Genomic DNA, 9878 nt, shown 5'->3' on the forward strand with positions numbered 1-9878 from the left:
TTTTGTGATTTATTTTTATAATTTGAATGTGTTTTCGAAAACAAAAACTCTAAAGTGTTTTTTTCCGTGGGGTTAAATCTAAAAACTTTCGAGTTGGTAGATCTGGTAAGTATTTTCCATATTAAAGAAAAAAGAAAAAGGTTTTTTTTTTAAAAAAAAATGTTACGAAATTAGTTTTCCAAATGGGGGCACTTTTGAACAAATGCCAAAGGAAAAAAATCCTTAGCCCTTTGCTGACTTGAGCGTATTCGCACTCACAAGTCCACGACCTTGACCCGCCGACTAATATTTTTTGTCTTCTTTTAAAGAAAAAGATAAGTGATTGGTGCATGATAATGATGTGCACAATTCCTTACAATCACTTATATTGGTAAGACTCATATACGTTGGTCTACATCTCACATATATAGGTCCCACCAATATGAGTGGTTATGTAAAAGTTGTGCACAATATTATTATGGAAAGATCATTTCACAAAGAAAAATGATCATTGCACAATGATGTTGTGCAATGATCCTTTACAGCCACTTACATCGGTGTGACTCAATATGTGAGAGAGAATGCTAAAAATACAACTTTAGTCCAACTATTGCATAAACTCATGGCACATTGCCACATTAGGGTAGGATCCACACAACTATTACACATTCCCAAAGCACATTAGAGTTGTGCAATAGTTGAACTCCGGTTGTACATGAATCATGGCTCACATGTGAGACCCAATGTAAGTGGTTGTGCAGGAGTTGTGCACAAACAACTCCTATACAGCCACTTAAATTAGTGGAACTCAATATGTGAAACCCAATATAAGTAGTTGTGTAAAAGTTGTGCACAACTTTATTGTACATCAATCACTCATTTCTTTCAAGGAAAATGTTAGATTTACAACACCAATACAACAACTGTACAACAACCCCTCACATGAGAGTGGGTCCCACACACTGGGGCTCACCTTCATGTGAGGGGTTGTTGTGTACTTGTTGTGATGGTATAGTACAAGAATCAAATCCTTTCTTTCAAATGAGAAATGATCCCTACACTCATTTCTCACAACAGCCCCACAACAAGCTAATGTGGCTGGTAATATTTTATTATTTTTTTACAAAAAGAAAAGAAAATAAAACAAAAAAAATAATAAAATATTACCAACCACGTCAACTTGTTGTGGGACTGTTGTAAGAAATGAGTGTATGAATCATATCTCCTTCCAAATATTTCATTCTCCAGCTTGTTGGAATATCCAAATTCCAAATGCTTTTAGATGCGTAGAAGTTACAAATTCATCTGCAAGTACTTCAAAGTAGAATCCAGAATGATTAAGACCCTAATTTAATATATGTTATCGACGTGTAATGAAAGTAGTCAAACTTCAATATATGACATTTTCTCTTTCGTTTAATCAAGAAGGCATAAACTAATTAAGTGATGCGGGAGGAAATCGGACGCAACTATAGAATTAATTAGTCTATAATGTGGCGATGTGATTGGTTTGATTTAAACAAGAAAAGGAAGGGTCAACTACTCAAAAAGGAAAGAAGAGATCTTTGGCAAATTGTGATTTAGAAGATATTCTCTACCGAGTTGTCAACATCCATCAAGAGAAAGACCAAGAAGGAAAGAAGAGACTATCGACAAATCTCTTGATTCATCTTTTAAAGAATTCTCATATTTATATTTTCGTTGTCGTCAAGTAATATTATAGTTATTATTTTTTTCCCTAAAATATGGTCATTCTTTGGCACCAAGTATTTTCCATTAATTTGGAGATATTCTTTGGTACAAAGTATTTCCATAATATGCTTATTTATATTTATTTCAAGTCTTACAAGATTTATTAGGCTTTTCGGGATTTTGCTATTTTTGGCAAAATTCTTCTAAAGACCTAATTTTCAGCTATTTAAGTCCGGCTTGTGGACGTTTTTCAGCAGATTATTATTATTGATTAATTATCAAAATTCAGAGTTTTCTCTCTGTTTTTGGGTGATTTTCTTGTTTCTTCCTCGCAAATTATTTGTTGATTAGCCTACAGAATAATCGCTATTCTGTTCCGGCGTCAATTGGTATCAGTCGTGGTGGTCATCGTGAGCAGGTTCCGAATGAGGAAGCTCAGCACCATGATCGTTCTTCATCAGTTTCGATGGTTGGTGGTCGTAGTCGTGGTGGTCATCGTGAGCAGGTTCCGAATGAGGAAGCTCCGCACCATGATCGTAACGTTCAGGATATGATGATTGAGGATTTGCAGAGGCAAGTTGCAGAGTTAGCCCAGCGCCTAGCGGCGCAGGAAGTCGGCAATCGTGAGATGAACTCCGATTCTGATTCCACCTTCGACATCCCGTATCACAATCCTGCTCCATACCGGGAACAACGTGGTCGAGATGAAGAAATTGTTGATGAAGAGTTCCAAGAAGACGAGTTCGTTGATGAGGAGTTCATACATGGAGATGTTCATGATGATGTTGAACATGAAGATGTTGAAAATCCTTCACAAGGATTTGTGGATTGGAATTCTCCCCCAATTTATGATGTCTATCATGAAGAAGAAGATTTTTTGAAATAGGTAAGTATTGTGGGTGATGCAATAAAATTTATTGAAGAAAATAATGACTACCATGTGTTTGATGAAAGTCCACATAACGAGGGATTTCAGTTGAGTAATGAGGAAATTAGTTTTGTTGATTTTCTTGGGATCGAAAATTTTCTATCAAGTTCTTCTAGTAATAATTTGAATGTTGGTTTTGGCGAGATGGATGACAATTTTAATTTTTGCGGTCAAGAAAGAATTGATAATTCTTTGAAGACTTTTGTGGAGCGTGAATTGGAAAAAATAAATAAAAGACGTGAGAAGATTGAATTATTTCAATTTAGTGTGAGGTTAGTTGTTGTGATGAGTTGCAATTTATTTATCTTCTGGTTTCAAGTTATTTTGGTATTGAGAAATACGAGATGGAATGAATTAATCGGCCTTCCAAAAGATCGAGGTAAAAAAGATTTGAATTTGAGGACGAATTCTTTCCAACCCGGTGAGACTGATGCAGGAGGAAATCGGACGCAACTATAGAATTAATTAGTCTATGATGTGGCGATGTGATTGGTTTGATTTAAGCAAGAAAAGGAAGGGTCAACTACTCAAGAAGGAAAGAAGAGATCTTTGGCAAATTGTGATTTAGAAGATATTCTTTACCGAGTTGTCAACATCCATCAAGAGAAAGACCAAGAAGAAAAGAAGAGACTATCGACAAATCTCTTGATTCATCTTTTAAAGAATTCCCATATTTATATTTTCGTTGTCGTCAAGTAATATTATAGTTATTATTTTTTTCCCTAAAATATGGCCATTCTTTGGCACCAAGTATTTTCCATTAATTTGGAGATATTCTTTGGTACAAAGTATTTCCATAATATGCTTATTTGTATTTATTTCAAGTCTTACAAGATTTATTAGGCTTTTCGGGATTTTGCTATTTTTGGCAAAATTCTTCTAAAGACCTAATTTTCAGCTATTTAAGTCCGGCTTGTGGACGTTTTTCAACAGATTATTATTATTGATTAATTATCAAAATTCAGAGTTTTCTCTCTGTTTTTGGGTGATTTTCTTGTTTCTTCCTCGCAAATTACTTGTTGATTAGCCTACAGAATAATCGTTATTCTGTTCCGGCGTCATTAAGCATATTATATATTGAAGGACAAACGACCCACTTAATATTATCTGGAATCTACGACGAAATGTTTATTTGAGGTCCATATAATTTTAGTATATTAATATAAATTTTTTATATTAAGTATAAAAATATTGAAAAGCTCTATATTAAAACAATAAATTTAAACCTTGGTACCTGACCATAAGTGATCGAAACTTGGAACAATTGCTTTGATAATATATATATATATATATATATATATATATATATATATATATATATATATATATATATATATATATATATATATATATATATATATATATATATATATATAACTTTTACGAAAAGAGATAAACTGCAGAATGACAAATAATGAGATAAAAGATTGATAGAATAAAAAAATAAGAGTGGAAAAATAATAATAAAAAGAAAAATATTCTATATAAAGTATATTTTGCCAATATAAAAACCCAACAAAATGGAACAAAAATAGTACACGCGTGACGTAGACTTACATATTTGATATTTGAAATGCCAAAAACAGACAAAAAAATAGTTTATGTGACTTACATGTGCATCTTCTGGACTTGAAATATTCAAATTATAAGCTTATTTTAGAGAAAAAAAAAATAACAAAATTAAAAAATTAAAAATTAACAATTGAAAATTTAAGGGTCGAAAGTGGTTAACCACCTTTTAGAAGATTGCTTAGCCACTCCCCAAGGCCAAGTGAGTGTTTGACCGCACTAAAAACTTTTGGGAGTTGCCGACCATCGCTTGAAGGTTGAAGGGGTGGCCGACCACCCTCTCAACCTTGTGGAGTTGCTCGACCTCCCTTTGAAGGCTTTCGAGGTTTCTCACCATCATAGAATAATGCTAAAAGGATATTTGATCTCCCTCTAAGAGTGCGTTTGGGATTGCGGTTTTAATAAGTACGATTTTAAAAAGTAGCAATTTCAATAAGTGTGATTTTAAAAATGTAATATTGATTAAAAAGTGATTTTTCTATCAATTGAGTATTTGGCACATTAAAAAATACTTGCCAAATTTTTTTAAATTTAAAAATTATAAAAATAATAATAATTAAAAACAAAAATTATAAAAACCTAAAAAAACTAAAGGGGTGGCCGGCCACCCCATTATTGGCCAAAGAGGTGGTTGGAGCCACCCCCTTGGCCGATCTGGGGTGGATCGTCCACCCTAGTCGACTTTGGGGGTGGTCCGGCCACCCCCAAAAAGCCAAAAAACAAAAAAAGGTTAAGGGTTTGGGGGTGGCCGAGCCACCCCCAGATCGGCCGTATGGGGTGGTCGAAACCACCCCCAGGCCCTTGGGGGTGGTCCGGCCACCCCTAAAAGGCTTAGAAACCAAAAACAAAAAAAAAAAAAAGTTTGGGTTTTGGGGGTGGCTCGGCCACCTTTGGATCGGCCGTATGGGGTGGTCGAAACCACCCTCAGGCCCTTGGGGGTGGTTCGGCCACCCCTAAAAGGCCTAGAAACCAAAAAAAAAAAAAAAAGTTTGGATTTTGGGGGTGGCCGGATCACCCCCAAAGGCCTTGAGCCACCCCCAAATCGGCCGTATGGGGTGGTCGAAACCACCCTCAGGCCCTTGGGGGTGGTCCGGCCACCCCCCAAACCCTTAACTTTTTTTTTGTTTTGTTTTTTGGCCTTTTGGGAGTGGCCGGACCACCCCCAAAGCCGACTGGGGTGGTTTGTCCACCCCAGATCGGCCAAGGGAGCCACCCCCTTGGTCAATAATGGGGTGGCCGGCCACCCCTTTAGTTTTTTTAGGTTTTTATATTTTATATTTTTATAATTTTTAAATTTATTAAAAAATTTACAAATTTTTTTAAGTGGGAAACGGTACCGTTTTCCACTACAGCACCCATGCGGTAGTTTTAAACTACCGCATAGAAGTCGGATTCATCTAAGGGAAAGAGCATGACAAAAGCAGTTGAGGATGATGTTAAAAAAAAAAAAAAAAAAAAAACTCATTTTAACTTTAAAAAACTCTATTTTCGAGGCAATCTTAAACATAATCTAACAAAGAGGAGGAGCAGTGCTACGGAGGAGCAAAATTTTTGAAATTCATTTGAAAAGTTTTCTATGCTTTGTTTGTAGCGTTTGGCAATAAAATCTACCCTTTTCTTCATTTCTTTTTAAAATAGGAAAAAAAAAATCCTTTTAGTCACTGTTCACTCGCATTGATCATTGTGCACGTTCACTGTTTACTGAACAATAATCTATCACTGTGCATCGCAGTGCTCAGTGATTGATCACTGTGCACTGCAGTTATGTTTGCAAATTTAAATTAAGACAGTAAAATATGTGTCCAACGTTCACAGAAAATCTGTCTATTCAAGTTTCAACTTTTGCAGAACATTACACGTATATCAAAGTAATTTCATCTGCCCTTTTACCTGTAATTTTTCAACATATACGCATATACGCACATCTGCTCTTTTCTTTCATGGACTACCCTTCTCTATCCTTCTTTCCCTCTGTGCACTGGTTTATCAAAGCCTTTTCATTTATTCATACAAAACCACACAAATAGGCAAAAAAGTGCAACTTTGCAAAAGTAGAAACTCTAGAGAGTTTGCAAGAGCAGTATCAACGAAAGTGCAAGAACAGTCAAGAGCAGTCCAACGCTAGTGAGAAAGAGAAGAGACGCATAGAGAAGAAAAAAAAAAAAAAAGAAAAAAAAAAAAGAAGGAAAACCAAGGATTTTGACATATTTTAGGTGGGTATTCTTGTAATATTTTTCTTTCTTGCTTACTATGCGAAATCGTGATTTTCATTTAAATTTGCGCTTTTTCAATTAAGCACCTCCTATCCTGCCGCTAGAAATCGTGGTTTTTTTTTTTTTCACGATTTTTAAAAAAATGCGATTTTAAATCACAATTCTCAAGCGCCTCACGTTTTGCAATTTTCTTTAAAATCGCAGCTTATTTTTGCAAATAAGCAACCCCAAACGAGCACTAAAAGTACTTTTTGAGGAATATTGTACCAAAAAGGGTATAAACCCAAGTGCAAGCTTTCACAAGTAATAACTTCTCGGTAAGTACGAGGTCGATTCACATAGAATAGTAGATACTAAGTAAAATTTCTATTATCTTATAGAAAAGTAAATTGAGTTGTTTTTCCATTAAAAAGTGGAGCAATTGAAAGATGGTAAACTAAAATTAAATTAATTAAATGAAATTAATAAAAGTGAGATTTGGGGAAGTTAATGAAAAACACAAAGGCTACAGGGATTCACCCAGTAATTTATTACATATTCTTGAGACATATTTTCTTTCTTTTTTTCAACTAGGTAGAGAATCAACTCTTCTAATCGGAAGAGAAAACAATTAAGCGCTAGAAAAAAAAAATATATAGAATAAACCTGGTTGATAAAAATTTGATTTTAATAACAAGTTACAATAAATTAAGTATTCAATATATTTTCGAATCATAATAAATCAAACAAAATAAGCATTTGGTATAAACAAAAATCATAATGAATCAAAATAAATTTGTCACATGAAATTATTTCCAAATAAAATTCATTCCCAATATTCAATCATTAATCTATGAAGAACAGCAAATAAAATGGTCTAAAAAACATATAAAAATTACTAGGCTTCACCGTTAGCCTTAGTTATAGATTTAGCCACTCATAATATTAAAATACATAACGAAGTATAAATGAAAAGACATAAAAAAGAAAGAACTTGAATATTATGGATCTCCTGTACAAAAGCCCTCTGTTCTTCTTTCTTCTCCTCTCTTTATTTTTTTCTCTCTCTGCGGTGGCTTGCCTTTTTTGTTTGTTTTTTTTTTTTTTTTTTTTTTTCTCTCCTCTGCAACCCCTTTAATATAGGGTCCAGAAAAACCTTAGTACTTCTTTTATTTCTTCATATACCACCTATTCAAGGTTGGACTTCACTTCTTTTATTTATTTTTTTCTTTCTTTCTTTTTTTTTTTTTTTTTTAAGTGAGCCCCACGAATTTCTTTCCTATTTCCTTGGTCCTCCACCCGCTCTCTCCTTTTTTTCCTTCTTCCTTTTGCTTTGTCTTTCATTTATTTGCTTGGTTTGGTTTTCTTAGTTTGACTTCTCTTTTTAGTCCACTTCTTTATTAGGCTTGGCTAGATGATTATGAAAAAGTTCAAACAAAGCAATTTCCTACATTAAAATATTTTTTATGCTCAATATTAATAATTCAATACTTTTCTTTAATTGAATCTAAAATGTAAGAATTAAAATAAAACATAGTATGATAATGCTTATTTTAATAAAAAAAAAAATGCAGTTTTAAACTATTATCAAGAAAGACCAAACCACCCCCCTCAACTTTGAAAAATTGGTTGGCTCCCCTTGTACGCTGTTGGGGTAGGTAACTTGCCTTCATATTTTCACTATATTTCCTTATATATTTTCCAACATACTCTGTACTCCGTCATTAGCATATAGATTTGGAATTCTCTCCTAACTATTGAATACGTGATTTCATTGTCAAATGGCAGTCACACTGCATTTGTGGATACTACAATGGTCGGTTAGAGAAAGGTAGAGGATGCTAGAAGTGAGCTTAATTTTTTAGAGAAATGAGCTCTCACTACTGTTAACCACAACACGAAATAGGATTTGGTACTTTTTCTCCAAGCTTTTCCACAGTGTTAGAAATAATCAACATATTATTTAATCTAACATGCGCAGCGGAAACCGAATAAACAGGATTCAGGCTTACCTCTAGCCATGTTTGCTCAAGCGTCTCCACGATCCATCTCTAGCCATATTTGCTCAAGCGTCTCCACGATCCATCTGAAGAACAAGAAAGATTATTTGAGGGATCTTCTAACCTATGCCTATTGCTTGATGGCTGTACTGATGGTGTACACAGGCACTCTATTTATAGGCTAGGTTAGGGACCCTCAAAATGGTAAATACCGTATTTGTTTCCTTCCATCAAGGAAACAATATTGTTAATTGATTTTAAAATCAATTAACCAATTCCATATTTACGGTAATCTAAATTAATAGAAATAACCATAATACCGATTCCATATTTACGGTAATCTAAATTAATGGAAATATCCATAATGCCGTATATGTTTATTGAAAAAATAATAAACATAGTAAATACCGTAAATGTGATATAAAGGCCACAACCAAAAAGGAATAATATATTACATTCTCCCACTTGGACTTTATAACACATGACCATATGGTATTAGGTTCTTTAGTTTTGGCCAATCTTTTATGGAATCCTCCAACTCAGTTAAGAAATGTTTCACACGAATCATGGCGGTAAAACCATTATAAAATTAGGTCGTCCCTTCCATGTATCACGATGTAAAACACTCCTTACATGAGTACCTTATGGATAATCAAGCTTTATGAATGAACTTCCTATAAGTCATTCGGGTCCAACTTTATTTATCCTCATGGATAAAATAACAAATGTGCACAAAAAATCTTTATTACAATAACTTTATGTCTATAGACCAAAAAGAGACAAACCAAGCGAAAATGAATTAATGAGTCTCATATATTCCGCATGACTTTATTCTTTCTTTACCGGTAAACTTTAAGTCATGGGATCCGCAATCATTAATTCAGTACTTATATGCTCAATAGACCCTTTATGTCTCTTAATGTTATCGCTCGTACTGAGATACTTAATGTCGATTTACTTCTGCTTCTACTCTTTATTCTTATAAAAGAAGATTATAGTAGAATTACCGCAGAGTATCTTTATGGTCTAACTGTAAAATCGACAAGATTGAGACTTTCAACAAATGTCTCAACCATCATGCCTGTGTACCAAATTCATAGCACGCTAGACTTTTAGCTTTCTTGGTAGACGTAGCAACTATAGTCTGCAAACTGCATCTCTAGGATTTATCCTTCAATAAAAAGATATATACCTTAGAGTAGACTTTCTACTATCTACACAATCAGCAAACTCAAATCTAAACAACTAACCACCTTCAAATGGAAAGTGTATCCTTAGGTTAAGTTGTTCTTCTTGATTCCTTGCATATACCGCAAGGCTTTATTTGCAGCACTTTATTGACTCAATATACTTATTGTCAGTCATATGGTTATGTATAATGCAGACGCTTAAAACTTTTCATCTGCCCTTATTCCAATACCTTTTGGGACATTAATCTGTATTTAATTAGTCCCTCTTAATTGCTACTGAAGGTGCAAATCCTTCATTCTAAATTTTTTCTAAAACTTTTTTCAATGT

This window comes from Alnus glutinosa, chromosome 9 (genome assembly GCF_958979055.1).
Source record: "Alnus glutinosa chromosome 9, dhAlnGlut1.1, whole genome shotgun sequence".
In the NCBI taxonomy this organism is placed as follows: domain Eukaryota; kingdom Viridiplantae; phylum Streptophyta; class Magnoliopsida; order Fagales; family Betulaceae; genus Alnus; species Alnus glutinosa.